The sequence below is a fragment of the Eutrigla gurnardus genome, assembly GCF_963514095.1.
Source record: "Eutrigla gurnardus genome assembly, chromosome: 5".
Lineage (NCBI taxonomy): Eukaryota > Metazoa > Chordata > Actinopteri > Perciformes > Triglidae > Eutrigla > Eutrigla gurnardus.
In genome coordinates this window covers 22,309,060-22,325,335 of record NC_139919.1, presented here as the reverse complement: position 1 = coordinate 22,325,335, position 16,276 = coordinate 22,309,060, and the positions used below count along the sequence as shown (strand labels likewise).

Sequence of the window (16,276 nt, the reverse complement as noted above, 5' to 3'; positions counted from 1 at the left end):
AATTCATGTACTCCCTGTTCTATTCTGCCTCTGTTTAATGCAGTGACCTGCTTTTCCTTTCTCCGTTTTTTGCAGCTTCCCTCTCTGCCTCCTCACTATTTCTCTCCTCCTTCTTTACCCTCCATATTGATATCACACTCCGGTATTTCCCCTCCCCCATCCTCTCCTGGCCTCCTTTTCCCGCTTTTATTTCCCTGTTCTCCGTTTCCTCTTTCAGATAGCACCCTTTTCTGTCTCGGCTCATATTCTGTCTGTTTTTTTCCTTCTGTAGTCTATCTCCTCTCTTGCTCTGCCACATGCTTTTCAGCCCTGTGTTGCTGTGCCTCATGCCTGTAGGGTTGTGGCTGTGGATGCTGTAGCTGTTGTGTGTCAGTAGGGCACATTCTCTCTTATTGCTGCAGCTTTGTTGGAGGATGGTGCAACTCACATTGAGGTCAGCGGCAGTGATGGTAATCTAATTTACACACACAGTAGGGTACAACGAAAACAGCTACTATCTCTATGTTCACACTTGACACATGCACACACACGCAACACATCAGGCACACTCACAAATGCCTAATCCACTTTATTGAAAGGCACTTTCACAGAAGAAAGGGGGCTGGAAGCAAACAGAAAACAAGCAGAGCACACTCCCTTGTGATAAAGTGACTTAGAGAAAAGACATATCCGCTGTGAGCCCCGTGACAAAAATCAGATGTCACTGAAAATATTTCTTAGAATATAATTTCATGGCTTTTTTCATGCTTTGAGACATTATACAGAGTGCCCTTGATTATGTTATATAAATAGGAAGATTGTAACAAACAGCTTCCTTCTCAACACATTTCATCTTCCATCCCAGACAACAGCTCACAAACATGCAAAATTCACCAAACAATAACACGTGCTGACCCATGTCACTGGGTATGTAATTACAGAGGTAATATAGCTGTTTATTGATGTTTGATACTGGAATAACTATAGGTTAGCCTACATATACCACTGCTATTGTTTTCTTTTTTGCTGTACAAAGATGCTAAACATTGTCCCTTGTGAATTAGAGGCTCGTGATTTTGGGGCAGCTATGATTCAGAAGGTAGAAAGGGTAGTCCACTCATTAGAAAGTGACTTTGGTTGTTAACTACATTTGCATTGTGTTTATTAGTTAAACAAATCCCTGCTGTTTTAGGTTAAATAGTGTTGTTCCAAATGCTGATGCTGCTGAACAGTATGCTGTTTGGGCTGACACTAGATGTACTGCCCGTGTGTGTGTTCATGCATCGCTGAGTGTGTGTGTGTTTGTGTTTACCAGCTTGACCATTCAGGTGATTTTGTGCTGGTGAATCAGGACGCTGCTATTGTGAATGTCAGCAAGCACAGACGCTGCTGCAATGCAGCTTATGGAGTATTTGGTCAATAAGCTGTGTGTACATCTCTGCGTCGTGCTGTGCTTCGGACGCGGTGTGTCAGAGAACTGTTAGACTAAGTGAAATGTCTCTTCTCTATTTCAAGTTAGATCATTGTAAACTACTATTGCTCAGTATAACAATGTATATTTTGTGACTTTAACTTTAGTCTGGTTATCAAAGTTTAAAAATCTTCATTTTTGTGTGATACCAGTTTGTATCTATAATGTACGTCACTGACAGAATTCAACTGCACAGAAACCTCTCTAATGGCGACTGTTTGACAATGACTTTAAAGCCACTGGTAACACAAGATGCAGAAGTACTATTTATTTATTTATTTATTTTTTACCATAATGGGGCAAAATCAAAGTCAGGAGGCCAAAAAAATGCTCTGTGAGCTGCATTCACGACTGAGAGCCAAGACTCCCTGGCACAGCTCCTTTCACTCTTGTCATTTGTCCTAGAACATGACGAGACTGGTTGAGAGCCATGTGTGGCTTTGACGTGAATTGGCCCAGGCTAGTATACTCTTAAGTATATGGGTCAAACCTGGCTCTTCCATGTTGATACATAGATGCTAGTTTTATTTACAAGCTTGTCCGGCAAGTCTGACCTGCTACTTTTCTATCTTTGCAAGTAATACCTATTTTTATCCCTTTCCTGCCTCAGTCCTATCTATTTCGTTATCATGCGAGTGGGGCTGACCCTTTCTCCTCTCCACCACTCCGTTATATAAGCCCAGTTTCATTACGTGTCAGTCCATTGACTCATTGCTGTGTGGATGAGTCCTATAGGTTGGACCTTGCCACTCTCACTTAAGAATCACTCCACTGCAGCTGTATCAAGGCCTTTCTGCATGTTGTTAATTGGGTCTACTTCTTTGAGCATTAATAACCCTGCACTAAAGAAAACAATTGGAGCACACCTTCATGTGTCATTTTAAATCCATGCTTGATGATATGAGGTTAACTTTGAGTGCTGCATATGCCGATGAACTGTCTTTTATGAGTATTAACACATATTTGGGCTATTTCATGATTGACCTGCAATAATATTAAAACAATAACAATGCTGAAAAACATACCTGTCTGTGTGATGTGATAGCTTTGCTGAGTGCAGTTAGTTTAAATAGTTTTTTTTTTTTTCTGAATCAACAGAGATCAGAACAGATGTAGGTCTGCACTGCACTTGGCATCGGTGCTACAGCCGCAGCATCTGCTGCTGTGCTTAGGTCAACACTGCCTGCCTGGAGGATTGAACAGACTGAGCAGCCAGCTCAAGGCTGCATGCAAGACAGACAGCCATAAGATGGAAAACAAGTGAAACCACAGTTGGTTAAAAATCTACTTTAAAGGCCATCTTGTTGCGAACCTAAAAGCGCCCAGCGAACTGAGATCTAGATTTACGGCATGGGGTTGTGATGTCTGATTGATAGAATGAATGAATGGGCGAGGGAAATCCAGAGTGAGCTGTTAATGCATTGGAGCATTAGAAAGAGGATTGCCTTCTTACAGCAGTGTCATTGCACTGCTCACTGTGGAGTAAATAGGGTGTAAGGCCACAGTTGCCATACACTTGTCTGATTAAATACCGTATGTTGTATTCATTTCTGTCCATGCTGGTTTGCTGTTCGACAGATCTAGACTTACGCTGCAGGGTTCCTCTTCCCCCTGTGGCTATTTGCCCCCGCCTCGTGCCCCCACTAAGCATCTTGGGTATACTGCCTTCCCTCGTTTCTAACAAGTGCATTCTTATTTTCTAGGTATTCAAAATGAAAGGTTTAGGTATTCAAAATAAAAGGTATAGTCAGTTATTTTATGTAACTACTACAGTGTTGCAAAGTATTTTTATTTCAATGCTTTTTTACACGGTTAGAATGCTGAATTCCATTGGAAAACTGTTACAGGGCATATTCAGTGATTTGTGTGTATTCAGTTACAAGACATTAACTACAACTAAACTAATACAGAAACTGTTTTGTACATCCTCTGAGTATGTGTCTTTTGTAGAATGTTGAGTTTATTAGGTGATCTGGTCAAATGGTTTTTAAAAAAGCAATTATTTCAGAGAAGTAAACTGTGAATAAGCCAATTCATTTGTTGTATTTGTCATGATTTTACTCCATACGTTTCTATTTGTTTAAAGAGGAAAGTGAAACCAGTATTTTGTTTGTCTGTGGGAGTCTCTGTGCTGATCACATGACATTGATATGGTTATGTAGATACAGAGAAAAAGACAGTTTGTAATACTAAAGCTATGCCTGAAACGTCTCATCAATGTCCTTCTTATTTTTAAAACATAATTGCCTCCTTCTGGTCATCTTTGGAGTGTGAACCAGTGAACTGTTCTGTACAATAGGATGAGTCAACTCTGTTTATTTTTAGGTGAACCATCTGTCATGGAAAAATGATATCAGGAATATTGGCATGTAGGGTTGCTAGTATTCCATCAAGATATTAGGGACATTTTGTTTTGTGATGCCCTGTAGCTTCATACATTTTAGCTGTGCATGCTTGTGTACATGTGTATCAATCACTCAAATTTCCTCCATGTTTCCCGCCATCTTATCTTGTAGCTGCACTATATGAATAAAACAATGAGACATGGGTGTGGAAGATGAGTGTTAATGCTGTAAGCCTGACTCATATCCGACTCTCTCCTCCCACCGACCGACTCCCTCTCTCCTCCTTCCCCTGCCTTTGTTCTCCTCATCACCACTTTGCTCCAGCCTGGTGTGCTTTCCTTGTCACCTTTGCATTTTGCTGGTTGCTTTTTGTTTGCTTGTTTCTACAGTCCATCTCTCCGTTTTAATATCTCGTCTTCGATCTAATTCTTACACAAAGAATCAGATTTTCTTCCTCTCGCCTCCTCCTACACATCCTGATTTCCCTTCACTGGTACTTTCACTTATGCCCCCTCCTGTCTCTTTTTGTAATTACAAGCTGATAGAAAATGGCTGACAACTTTTGGAGGTTGTTACTCTCTCACCTCTTTTTTCAGTCCGTTATTTTTGGATGGTAATTGCTATTAGAAAACGTGTGTTTGAAAAACATGCTCCCACCTCTCTATCTCTTCTCCTCTCTATTTTTGACCACAGAGGCAGTCTCTCCTCTTTACACTACCTCCTCTCCCTGTAGAACCTTGAGCTGTGAGTAGGGGTGAATATGTAAGACAATATTTTTTCTCAGCCTACCGACTGCAACAAAATAAGAGGGATGTGCCACGCTACTAAACCATATTCTGGGTCTTCAGGGCCTCAGGCCTGGAGCAAACAATAATCTGAACCTATCCTCTGTTACTAAGTGTGCGGTGTGTCCTGGATATGAACCCAGAGTGGCTATATGAATTATTTGTTGTTGACGTGACTTGACTTTAACAATTGTGAATGGCTACTTCATATCCTGCATGAGTACTGTTGCTTCGCTTGTTCTTCAGTATAATACCATTCAACATGGTACGCTCCTTTTCAAGCAGCTGATAAACACTGATTGTGTTTTACTATCATGGGTTGCAATATTGCCCTTCGTTGATTTATTGCTAGGCTCTACATGCTAAGCAAATAGGAACAACATGCACAATATGTAGTATAGGATACGTGTTGTCCCGTGTTGTTAACCCGACCTTTTATTGACAGTGCTCATCTCACCATGTCTCATTGAAAGATGGAGCTCTGCTGGATCCTGGTGTACAGCCTTGGGCCTCGTGTTTGTGTGACTATGAGAGAGCTGCACTATGATTATGAGGGACAATTACATATATTTTCAAAGAACAGTATTAGTATTGCAGTACATAAAACATAGTTTTTAGATTTGTGCTTTATTCTTTTGGAACTCAGGTTCAATCTACTAAATAACTTATCTGTAATGATCTGATTTAAGGGCGACTCCAAAGGCCTGGTTTCTTGTTACGATTTCCAAAGATGATTATGTTTGTTTACTTTCAGATCTTGACATTTCATTTCTACATTAGTTTTGGTCATAGTTGTGCCTGTGACACATTCAAATACTGATTACGGTGATATGACTTTATGTACTTGTAGCTGCAATCAATTGTGGGTCTGTCTGTGTTTCATCTCACGTAGCTTTTGATCTAAAGTCCAGGTTTTAGTGCATTGTTGTTAGTTTGTCACAAATGTTGCTGTATATAGTTTATTGGGTTCGATATCAGTGGAATCTAACAGCAGATAACAAGATCAGGTGGAACATGATTCATCGAATAGGAAATAGAAATCTTTGCACAGCAAAACTGCATCGTCCACAGTAGACATGCATCACATTACATATAATGAAGTGAGAATCTGCTTAATGTGGAGGAGAAAAACTGAGCAGAGACAACAAAGGCTTACAAAATTATGAACAAAACATGATACCAAAATAGCAAGGAAGTTTGCAGACTACTGTAAACAGGCTCTTTGCTATAACACTGGAGTATAATTATTCCCTAAGCCCTGTTTACTCCCTAACGTTCTTCTTCATCTTGATGGACTTTGCTTTGCTATGCTTTGTCCTCTAACTGAGACACAGAGGAAACTGTGCAGGTGCTTCTAATGGAGCAAACATATATGTACAAAGGAGGAAAGTTATCATATGTTGTACCGAATGGTTTAAAATCACAAAACAGTAGCAATGTTCCTTCAGGTGTTTTAAAAAGGAATTTACCGACAAAGCCTTATTCCCCATCCTGCCATAAATGTCAGGATTAGATGCCGGATTAAGTCTTCTGTGTGTAATAATGCCACTGTGTTGCACTTCTAATGTGATTAGGTGGTATCATTTTAATGATACCATGATGAGTAGCTTTGAAAAGGAAATGGCACAGAGAATGCTGACCTTGAAATTCCAGACTTATGTTCAGACTGTTTTTTATTTTTCACTTTGTGTTCTTTTATTGTTGTGCATTTGCATTGGGCTGATTGATGTGATTATTAACATTAATGGTATGACATGCCTCAGACCTTAGCAAGATGTAGCCTATACACTTGTCTCACTTTTGTGTGATGCATTCGTTGTAGAATTTATTGTTTTTAGCAATATGTGGCAGCAAATGTTGGTCCAATTGAGTGGAGTAGAGATTTTAATTTCATGGTTGTTTGGTTGCTGTGGTTTGTGGTGTTACACTGTATTAGGTTATAAATAAAGGGGTTTCTCTGTCCACATGGATTGGATTAAATATTCGCAAATACCTCAGAAAAATGGAATGTGTTTCACCACAAACTGCAGCTTCTAAAAACACAGTAAGATAAAGCAACTCTCTACAATTGTTTTGAAACGTATAACCATCATGAAGTCAGGATTTATTGCAGTGTGGTTTCATTAGTGTGTATTTGTTTTCACCAAGTGTAACTCATCAATTGGCAGTTCAGTGTATGCTCCCTCTACCTCTCTCTCTCTCTCTCTCTCTCTCTCTCTCACACATGTAAACACCCGCCAGCTAAGCTAAAAGCTAAAATGCACACTCATGGTGCATTTAACATCCTCACCACATTGTAAGAAGCATGCAAGGGCGATGTCCATGTAGCTGTTTAAGTTTTGATGCTGATGAGAGTGGAAGATGGTGTTTGCTATTCTCGGAGACTGACAGCAAAGGAGGCAAGCTTAAATCATTGCTAGGAAAGTCATTATTTTATAAATAGTCATCTTGATTTACTGTGGAAAGTGGAGCAACATCAAAAAAAACATTTAAGCCATTTCTTACATCAGATTCTCTGCAGGCCAGCACTCTCCTGTATTATTCAGACCTTTTTTTTTTCTTTTTTTTTTTTAAAGAAATGGGCCAAGCCCTAGCGCAGCAGGCCTGCACCTGCAATACACATGCTGCATAGCCTGCTGCATATTCAGTACTACATGACTGGTAAGAGAATAAAAATGACACAATGCTACATTAATACATACACAAGGGTAATTTGTTAACACATAGGCAATATAAATAAGACACGGAACTGTGGATAACCTATGGTTTACAGTTGCCCTTAGTATGCTGAATAAAGGATACAGTATATTCTGAATAAGCTTCAGTTGTGGCTGATGGAATTTTCTCACTGTCTTTCCCTCTTTGTTTTGATATGCATCAGGCTGTATGAATGTGTAGGTATTGTTAGCTGCGTCCACATCGCCTTCCCCATCTGGGAGCTGACATTTTCATTTCCTGCAGGCAGACACAGATGTGTAGCAGACACAAACGCTGCTAGTGTATTTGTACCACTGATCCAATTTTTGAGTGGGTGTGTGTGCTAATCTACTATAAGGCTTCATAGCATTCCTTGCCTCTGACAGCAGTGTGTGTCTGACTATGCATGTGGAAACAGCTATAGAGAACAAAGACAAGGGTGAAAAAGCTCCCCCTGGTGGCAAAAAGTGAAAATGACATGCCATTCCTTTTGTGCCTTATGTGTGTCTGTGTGTCAATACATTCAATTATTTAGCATGTTGCCACTCTGTATGCGGCAGTGTATTGACTGGTGTTGCTATCGAGTTTCTGTGTCGTTATTGATCATGGACAGTGGGTCCTGTCCCATTTTACATTTTGATTAAAGCCACACACAGTCCATGCCCACTTCCGGAGTGAACCATTTGATTGGCAAATCTAGGTTATCCATGCCTGACTATAAAGCTAGATTTATTCTTAATCCCACAAAAAAAATGTTTGGTTAGGCCGTGTGTGTCATTGCAAAACAGAGAGAGGAGAGAGAAAGAGAGTATAGATGGAGCGTCTGTGTCCTCTACCATATAACATTTTTGTATAAAATGGGATTAATTTGCATCGTGTGGGAAATATATGCATTTTAGTCAAATATAACACATTTTTGGGTTTATATGGTTGTTATTCGAAAACTAAACGCCCTGTCCTTGTCAGATGTACGGAGTGTTCTTATGGAGGGGTGCAGTGGAGGGGGGTGCAGGGAGGGGCACTGACGGGGGCTGCATCTGCGTCACCACGGATACAAGAGGGGAGAGAGTGAATCTATTATGGGCCTGTGTGCACCCGGTGAAAGCAGAGAACTCTCAGACACTGCCTTTGTCTCTAGGTGCAATGCTGAGCCAATCAGGGTGTCCATTACAGTCAAATGATTCTAGCTGACCAACCAGATCTCTCTGCTATCTTTGCTGTTCCCAAAGCTTGTTGTACATCCTGTTTTATTGACAGGTTTTGATTGATGACCTGTCGTTGTAAAGTAAACCATAAGCATGCCTCTGCTTTCACAAACTGCTTGCTGGATTAGAATAACGTCGTCACTGAGCTACCATTAACTACTGCATATACAGATGGAATTCATGGACACACACACACACATTGTTTCTCTTTTGTCTATCTCTCTCATCAGTTCTATTTCTCACTCTCAAACCTCTCGTACACACACACACACACACACACACACACACACACACACACACACACACACACACACACACACACACACATGCCTGCAATTAAACTCCACAGACACTGTAATCCATGGTGTATAGATGCACTGCTAATTATGAATTACTGTGACTTCACTGTTACAGGTTCAATGTCTTTTATTTTAATTGCATGGCTCCATTATGATGAGGCTATTTTGGCCATTTGATGAACATATGGCTTCTTTACATACAAATCACCTGTAAACTGACAATATATGAATATTCTTATACTTTGGCTGGTCCGTTATAAATCAACAACATCCTGTCCAGGGTCGCGGGGGGGGGGGGGGGGGGGGGGTGGAGCCGATTCCAGCTGACATTGGGCGAAGGCAGGGTACACCCTGGACGGCTAACCAGTCTATCACAGGGCTAACATATAGAGAAAGACAACCGTTCACACTCACAGTCACACCTGCAGGCAATTTAAAGTCATCCGTTAACCAAACCTGCACGTCCTTGGACTGTGGGAGGAAGCCGGACTGAGTGACGGAGTTAAAATCTCAAATACACTGTCCTATCTCCACAACTGAGCAGTGACAGCTCACGACAACATGAAAAAGAGCAGTCAGCTCAGCAACAACAGCTTGCCGTATCTTCTGCCTGTTGTTTTACAGTAGAGTAACTAATTATGTGATTTTGGGGCATTGTGCAATTACATTCCGAATGAGTGAACACTGTTTTTGGTGTGCCTCTATTTTTAATCCCAAGGGTAGATGCATGTTGGTGGTGTGGGTTTGGGCATGCTCCATCTTGCTGTGTCCTGGTTTTTATCTTGTTCCGGCTCATGTTTCTCAGGACCCGCCCCTGTCCTACTTACTCCAGAAACCGGTGGAGGCGAGCTCAGATTTGGAAATAAATGATTAAGTGGTAGTTGGATTAAATATTAGGAGTGATTAATCCCCCCCCCCTCTCTGCCTCTTTCTAGCTATCATATATGATGTTATTATGATGTTGTTTGTGTGTCGATGCTTGTGTGCTATCGAGTTAATGCATTCTATAGGGTGCTATTTTTGTCTGAGCACAGCCATGGATTCTGATACTTCAAATATTTTTTTTTATTATTATTATTTATTTTATTTTTAAGATATCAGTGTTGTATGGTAACTAGGCAGCTAATTGTACCATTTGGAAAATATCCTCTCTCTGAAAATACATCCTCCTCTATTTTTAGATTTCTATATCTCCCAAGGCATTTCCCCTCCTACCTTATTTTTACTTAATTTGGGTTCCTCTTCTGTAATTTCACTTCCCTGTGTCCTGTTTCTATTATATTGTATATAGTTTGTTTCCTTCTTTATCTCCATTCCTCCCCTCTGCTTTATCAGATAATTTTAGAAACAGGATGAGTAGAACCACACCCCATCAAGCGCTGTATGAGTCGTATCGTAGCTGTTTAAGAATCATCAGTTAAATCTTAAGTAGGTTGAGCACCTCAGCACACAAAGAAAAAGCAAAAATGAATAGATCTGAACAAAGAGCATGATAGAGTACGAGAGGATTGGTACGGAGTAAAGATGGAAACATGCACAAGGAGTAGGTTGCCCCCTTGTGCTGTATTGAGATCTACCCACACAAAAAAACAGCACTATGACATCAGCATCTCGTCACATGAAGCAGGTTGTAGTGTGCAGACTGCATGAGTGGGGGTAGTCCCCAGAGCCCTGGCCCAGAGAGGATACAGTGGGTTGGGCATGGCTGAATGCAAAGGTCAGGCTAGCTGTGGGGCTGTGGGGGTGGAAAGAAACGCAAGCACTGCTGTTGAAGTGAATCCGTCAGTGAATATGCTGCTGCACTGCTACATTATCAATGCACAGTGTGTGTGTGTGTGTGTGTGTGTGTGTGTGTTGAGCCTGTCACAATATGATCTGATTACTTCAGTATGATGAAAGAGCTACATGAAATTGAACAGTAGCAGATAAAAATGGAGAATTGGGAAGGAACTCGTGCAGAGTGTTTCTTTTTATACTTCCCCATCCCTTTTCAAAAATGAACCCATATGCTTTTGCATTAGTGTGTGTGTGTGTGTGTGTGTGTGTGTGTGTGTCTTTGTGCACATGCATCATGTCTGTGCCAAGATGATGTTGCTATGGAGACAAGAGAACCGTGCAGAAGGAGAGAGAGAGGGGGGTGGGACTCTCCTTGGAGCATGTTCAGATAGCACCCTTCCCCCATCTACTCACACACAGATGAACAGTACACACCCTTATAACACACTTACTCATAAGCACACACACGGGCTATCATTAAAATGTTTAGTATTGCAGAGATACAAAAGCCAATTTGGTGACTATATATGAGCTAGCCCTTTAATAAGTCAATGAACACGCCTAAAACATGGTTGCTAACTATTATTCCATCAATGTAGACCCCTCCCCTCACCTGCTCCCTCTGCTCCTTCGGTCACACTGCTGATGGTGCTACCTACTGTTTCCCCTTTTAACTGTATCACGTGATAGTTAAACCACAGAGAAGCGGGTGAATAGGCACACATGTATTTAACAACTAGATTTATTATGCACAGCTCCCTGTGTTTGGGGAGTAAATAGTGCATTTCTCTTAACCACCATTTATTCACCATAAATTATTCAACAAATTAAATTATTATGTCCTCAGGAAATGTGACTTTCATCAATGGATACACAGTTAATAAATAAAAACTGAAATACTGTCTTTGTGATCTCTTGGTTAATTTAATCAACTAAAGTGGTATCAATTAAAGCACATACATGCATATGTCTCTGTGTGGAGGTTGCGCATTTGCACATTATGATTAATTGTTTATATTAGTGCATAGAGCTATCAATATATTGATTGACCCCTCTGCAGATACTTCCCATAAGAGCTGTATCTGAAACAGCAGGTGAGCTGTGATCACCACCTTATGTGTCTTAATGCTCAGTAAAAGTCCCTGACTTTGACCTCAGGTTGGGATATTTTACTACAGCCTCTGAGATCATCCGTATAATGAGTACGGGCAGTAAGGTTAACATGTGTGCATTATAAATGTAACAGAATCATAAAGGAGTTTATTACCAAGTACGTTTTCACATACAAAAAAAATGGCTTCTTCACATTGAGCACAAAACAAGGTCACAGTGTCAGCAGGCCACAAAGCAGAATCCCTGGAAAAATGAAGATTAACTGTACACTGCTGAGTAAACTGTAATATCAGTGCTCTGTGTGTGTCATGTGTGTCATGTTGATTTTATGAATAAGATAATCCAGACTGAAGTCCTGCACGGCTGGTACAGTATAGACAGTGACCTACAAATAAACTATGAATCACTGAATTTCATCAAGGGCTGTCTGGGTCTGATGGGCCAGGTGGTCTCTGTGTGTGAGTGTGTGTGTGTGTATGTGTGTGTGTGTATATTCTATTCAGTGTCCTTCTGTAAAGTACATACTATTTCCATCACCACACATTAGGAAAATTGAGCACACAGGTCGAGCTCCTTTGTGAGCTATTATTATTATTGCATTTTGGGGTTGACGGATGACTGCAGCTCAGTGTGGGATGGTTATTAATATTTTCAAATCAAATCATGTTCCTACAGAAAGGAAATAGGACAGGAGTTTCTGAACCCAGGGCTTAATCCTGGGATTACAAACGACGGAATGTTCATAAACTCATGACTAATGTCTCTGTGGAAATGTGGAGGAACACTGAAATACAACACAGCACACAGATGTGGGTGCATCTGAACAAGAGGTTCTCATTAACTTTTTGGCCAGTGCTTAGCCTTCTGTTGCGCAAATGCTTTGTTTGTTATGACTGAAATCATTGTTTACACACGTGGCAATTTGGATACCATCATTTAAAAAAAAAACACACACAAATGGAAGATGAAAGTCATACATTTTAGATGTGATCAAAAACCATATACAATTCAGAAGATGCCTCCAGAGCCTGAATTTAAATTATATTTTCTGACAGTGTCTCCAATGACCCGAGTGTTTAAATAAATGGGAAATGATTGGGGCAGAGAAGGGGAAGGAGGTAGAACAAGATGAGGTGTGAATCAGAGAGAGAGAGAGAGAGAGAGAGAGAGAGAGAGAGAGAGAGAGAGAGGGAGAGGGAGAGGGAGAGGAGAGAGAGAGAGAGAGAGAGAGAGAGAGAGAGAGAGAGAGAGTGTGTGTGTGTGTTTTGGGTAGATACACTGTTTTGAAGGATAGATATCAAATCATCACAGGCAGAAAAGGCTTTATACATATATATATATATATACTCTAGTGTGAGTCAGGTTTTTCACCAGCACATATCCATTGTATTAGTATTTTATTGCGTGACGTAATGGCTGTTTTCGAGGAGGCATCATGAGGCCTACATTCTCACTGCTGCATGTTGCCTATTTCACCACGCGGCGCCGCTGTTGGTCCATCGGGGACAGCTCCACTCTCGTACTAATAGGCCACTCCCGTTCTCAGGCGATCAGGGCATTTCTTGCAGTCTTTGTTATATAGAGAGGACAGCGGGACCAATACACATTTTTCCAATCAGATTCCAAGCTTCCAAGACGTCCTACAATATCTGGCTGGACGTTATATTCATGCGTTGTTCATATTGGACAGAAATATGTCTTCGCCTTGCAGATGGAGATATCTCGGGCTATATCTGGGGCTTTTTCTCCTGGATTGTTACTGGCAAGCAGCGTCTGGGCAGCTCTCCTACTCCGTCTCAGAGGAGGTAAACCCGGGGACTCCCGTTGGAAATATCGCTAAGGACCTCCACCTTAATTCACAGGACTTGGAACCCCGTATGTTTCAAATTGTTACTGGATCAAAGAGAAAATACTTCGAGGTAAATCTGAAGACCGGTGTGCTTTATGTGAATGAGCGAATAGACAGAGAGGAGCTTTGCGCAGACGAAATTAAATGCTCAGTAAGTGTAGAGGCAGTCATTAATAATCCGTTAAAGCTTTACCGTATTGATGTCGACATTTTAGATGTAAATGACAATGCCCCATTGTTTACGACCAAACTGCAAAATCTGTACATCGCAGAGACAACTTTACCGGGAGTGAAATTCGCATTATCCGAAGCAACTGATGTAGATGTGGGTAGAAACGGAGTCAGCACTTATAAATTAAGCCAAAATGCGCATTTCTCTTTGGCAGTGCACAAAGCAGGTGACACCGTGTCTGCTGAGTTAATGTTGCAAAAAGCTTTGGACCGAGAGAGGCAGCCTGTGATCACCATGACACTGACTGCTGTAGATGGAGGAAGCCCTCCGAAATCAGGCACCTCACAGCTCGTCATTAATGTCTTAGATAACAACGATAACATTCCGATATTCAGCGAAACGTTGTATAAGACGAAAATTCCGGAAAACACGCCACCAGGCACTGTAGTAATCGCTGTGAACGCCACCGATGCGGACGAGGGCCTCAACAGCGAGATTGTATATTCCCTGAGGAGAAAAGATCAAGATCACGTACTTGATATATTTGAAATTGAAAGTCAAACGGGTGTGATTAAGGTAAAAGGCAATATAGACTTTGAAGAAAAAAAGGCTTTTGAGATACGCGTAGAGGCCAGTGATAAAGGGCAGCCGCCGATGTCCGCACATTGTAAAGTGCTGGTGGAAGTGGTGGACGTCAATGACAACGCTCCGGAGATCACCGTGACGTCACTACAGACCACGGTGAGAGAAGACGCCAATCTCGGCACCGTAGTTGCGCTCGTGTCACTACTCGATAAGGATGGTGGGAATAACGGCGATGTGACGATTCAGATTAAAAATGAGGTGCCGCTCAAACTCGAAGCAAACTACAGAAATTATTATACGTTGTTAGTTGACGGACCCCTGGACAGGGAGAGTGTCTCCAACTATAACGTCACCATAGTTGCCACTGATAAAGGAACTCCGTCACTCTCCAGCACGAGTGTTCTTTCGATACATATTTCCGATGTAAATGATAACCCACCTCTGTTCCCAGAGCCCCTAATTCATGTGTATCTGAAGGAGAACAATCCAGCGGGAACAGTTATTAAAACAGTGACTTCAACTGATGCTGATGTTAACCAGAATAGCCAGGTGAGGTATTCATTTTTACAAAGTAAAAGCCCAATATCTGCCATGTTAAACATCAACTCAGAGACTGGAGATATAGTCAGCCTGCAGTCTTTTAACTACGAGGAGTTAAAAACGTTCCAGTTTAAAGTCCAGGCCACAGACTCTGGTGTTCCTCCTCTCAGCAGCAACGTGACTGTAAACGTTTTAGTCCTCGATGAGAATGACAACAGTCCCACGATTCTCGCGCCCTATTCTGAACACGGCTCCGTTAACAGTGAGAACATCCCATATTCTGCTGAAGCGGGATACTTTGTGGCAAAGATCAGGGCTGTAGACGCAGACTCTGGATACAACGCGCTGCTTTCTTATCACCTCTCTGAGCCCAAAGGAAACAACCTCTTCCGGATCGGAACCAGCACCGGAGAAATCAGGACTAAGAGGAGAATGAGTGACAATGACCTGAAAACTCACCCCTTGGTGGTGTTGGTCTCTGATAACGGAGAACCCTCCCTGTCAGCTACCGTGTCTATTGACGTGGTGGTGGTTGAAAGCACAGCTGACATCCAGACTCAGTTCAGACATGTGCCCATAAAGGAGGAGAGCTTCTCTGATTTAAACCTGTATCTGCTGATCGCCATTGTTTCGGTGTCGGTGATCTTCCTGCTGAGCCTCGTCAGTTTAATAGCTGTCAAATGCCACAGGACAGACGGTAGTTTCAGCAGGTACAGCGCCCCCATGATCACCACCCACCCTGACGGGAGCTGGTCTTACTCCAAATCTACTCAGCAGTATGACGTGTGTTTCAGCTCAGACACACTGAAGAGTGACGTAGTGGTTTTCCCCGCATCGTTTCCACCTGTAGACGCGGAGCTGATCAGTATTAACGGAGGAGACACTTTCAACAGAACTCAGACTTTACCAAATAAAGACAAGGTAAGAAAACCATTTTTAAAAAATCCACATGATTTATTCGATGCTACTTAATTCCCCAGGGCTACGGCTGAGAACGTGTCTCTCAGTGATCCTTTTTTAAGTAAATTATTTTGTGACAACTTTCTACATTAAATGTGTTTTTTCTTATTTATATCCGTGCATGGGCTAAAGTAATGTCAATACTTAAGTAAAAATAACACACATTTCTAATTCACTCTCCCAAGAGTACTGCAGTATGTGTGTATGTCGCTGTCCATGGTGCTGAAATAACTTAGCTTGTGGTGTGTGGTCTCAATGGTATATTCAGTTTTACAATTACAACACGCCGCATTTAAATGAGTGGTCTCGCTCTATAACTCCATTCTCCCTATAGTTCAGAAGAATGTTTAGTCTGTTTTTTTGTGGTGAATGTAGAACGGCCACCAGGTGACATTGTAGACCGTCAGATTTTAATGTTCATCCTGGTCTTCAGGCTCCTCCCAGATTCAGAGGATGATTGTGTGTCTCTGGTCTTTGTTGCAAAGCGGCGCAGTGCAAGA

The 16,276-nt window shown here is 41.6% G+C and overlaps 1 protein-coding gene and 1 pseudogene across 8 annotated transcripts in view; both read left to right on the top strand.

The window, feature by feature from the left end:
- LOC311013230 (protocadherin alpha-C2-like) overlaps positions 1 to 16,276 on the top strand; it is a gene marked incomplete at its 5' end in the record, with an annotated part of 181,695 nt that overhangs the window by 78,381 nt on the left and 87,038 nt on the right. The gene's annotated exons all lie outside the window — the stretch shown is intronic.
- Positions 13,801 to 16,233, top strand: LOC311013336 (protocadherin alpha-3 pseudogene; annotated as a pseudogene). Its single transcript has 2 exons — positions 13,801 to 15,737; positions 16,210 to 16,233. The product of its transcript is annotated as a protocadherin alpha-3 pseudogene (transcript).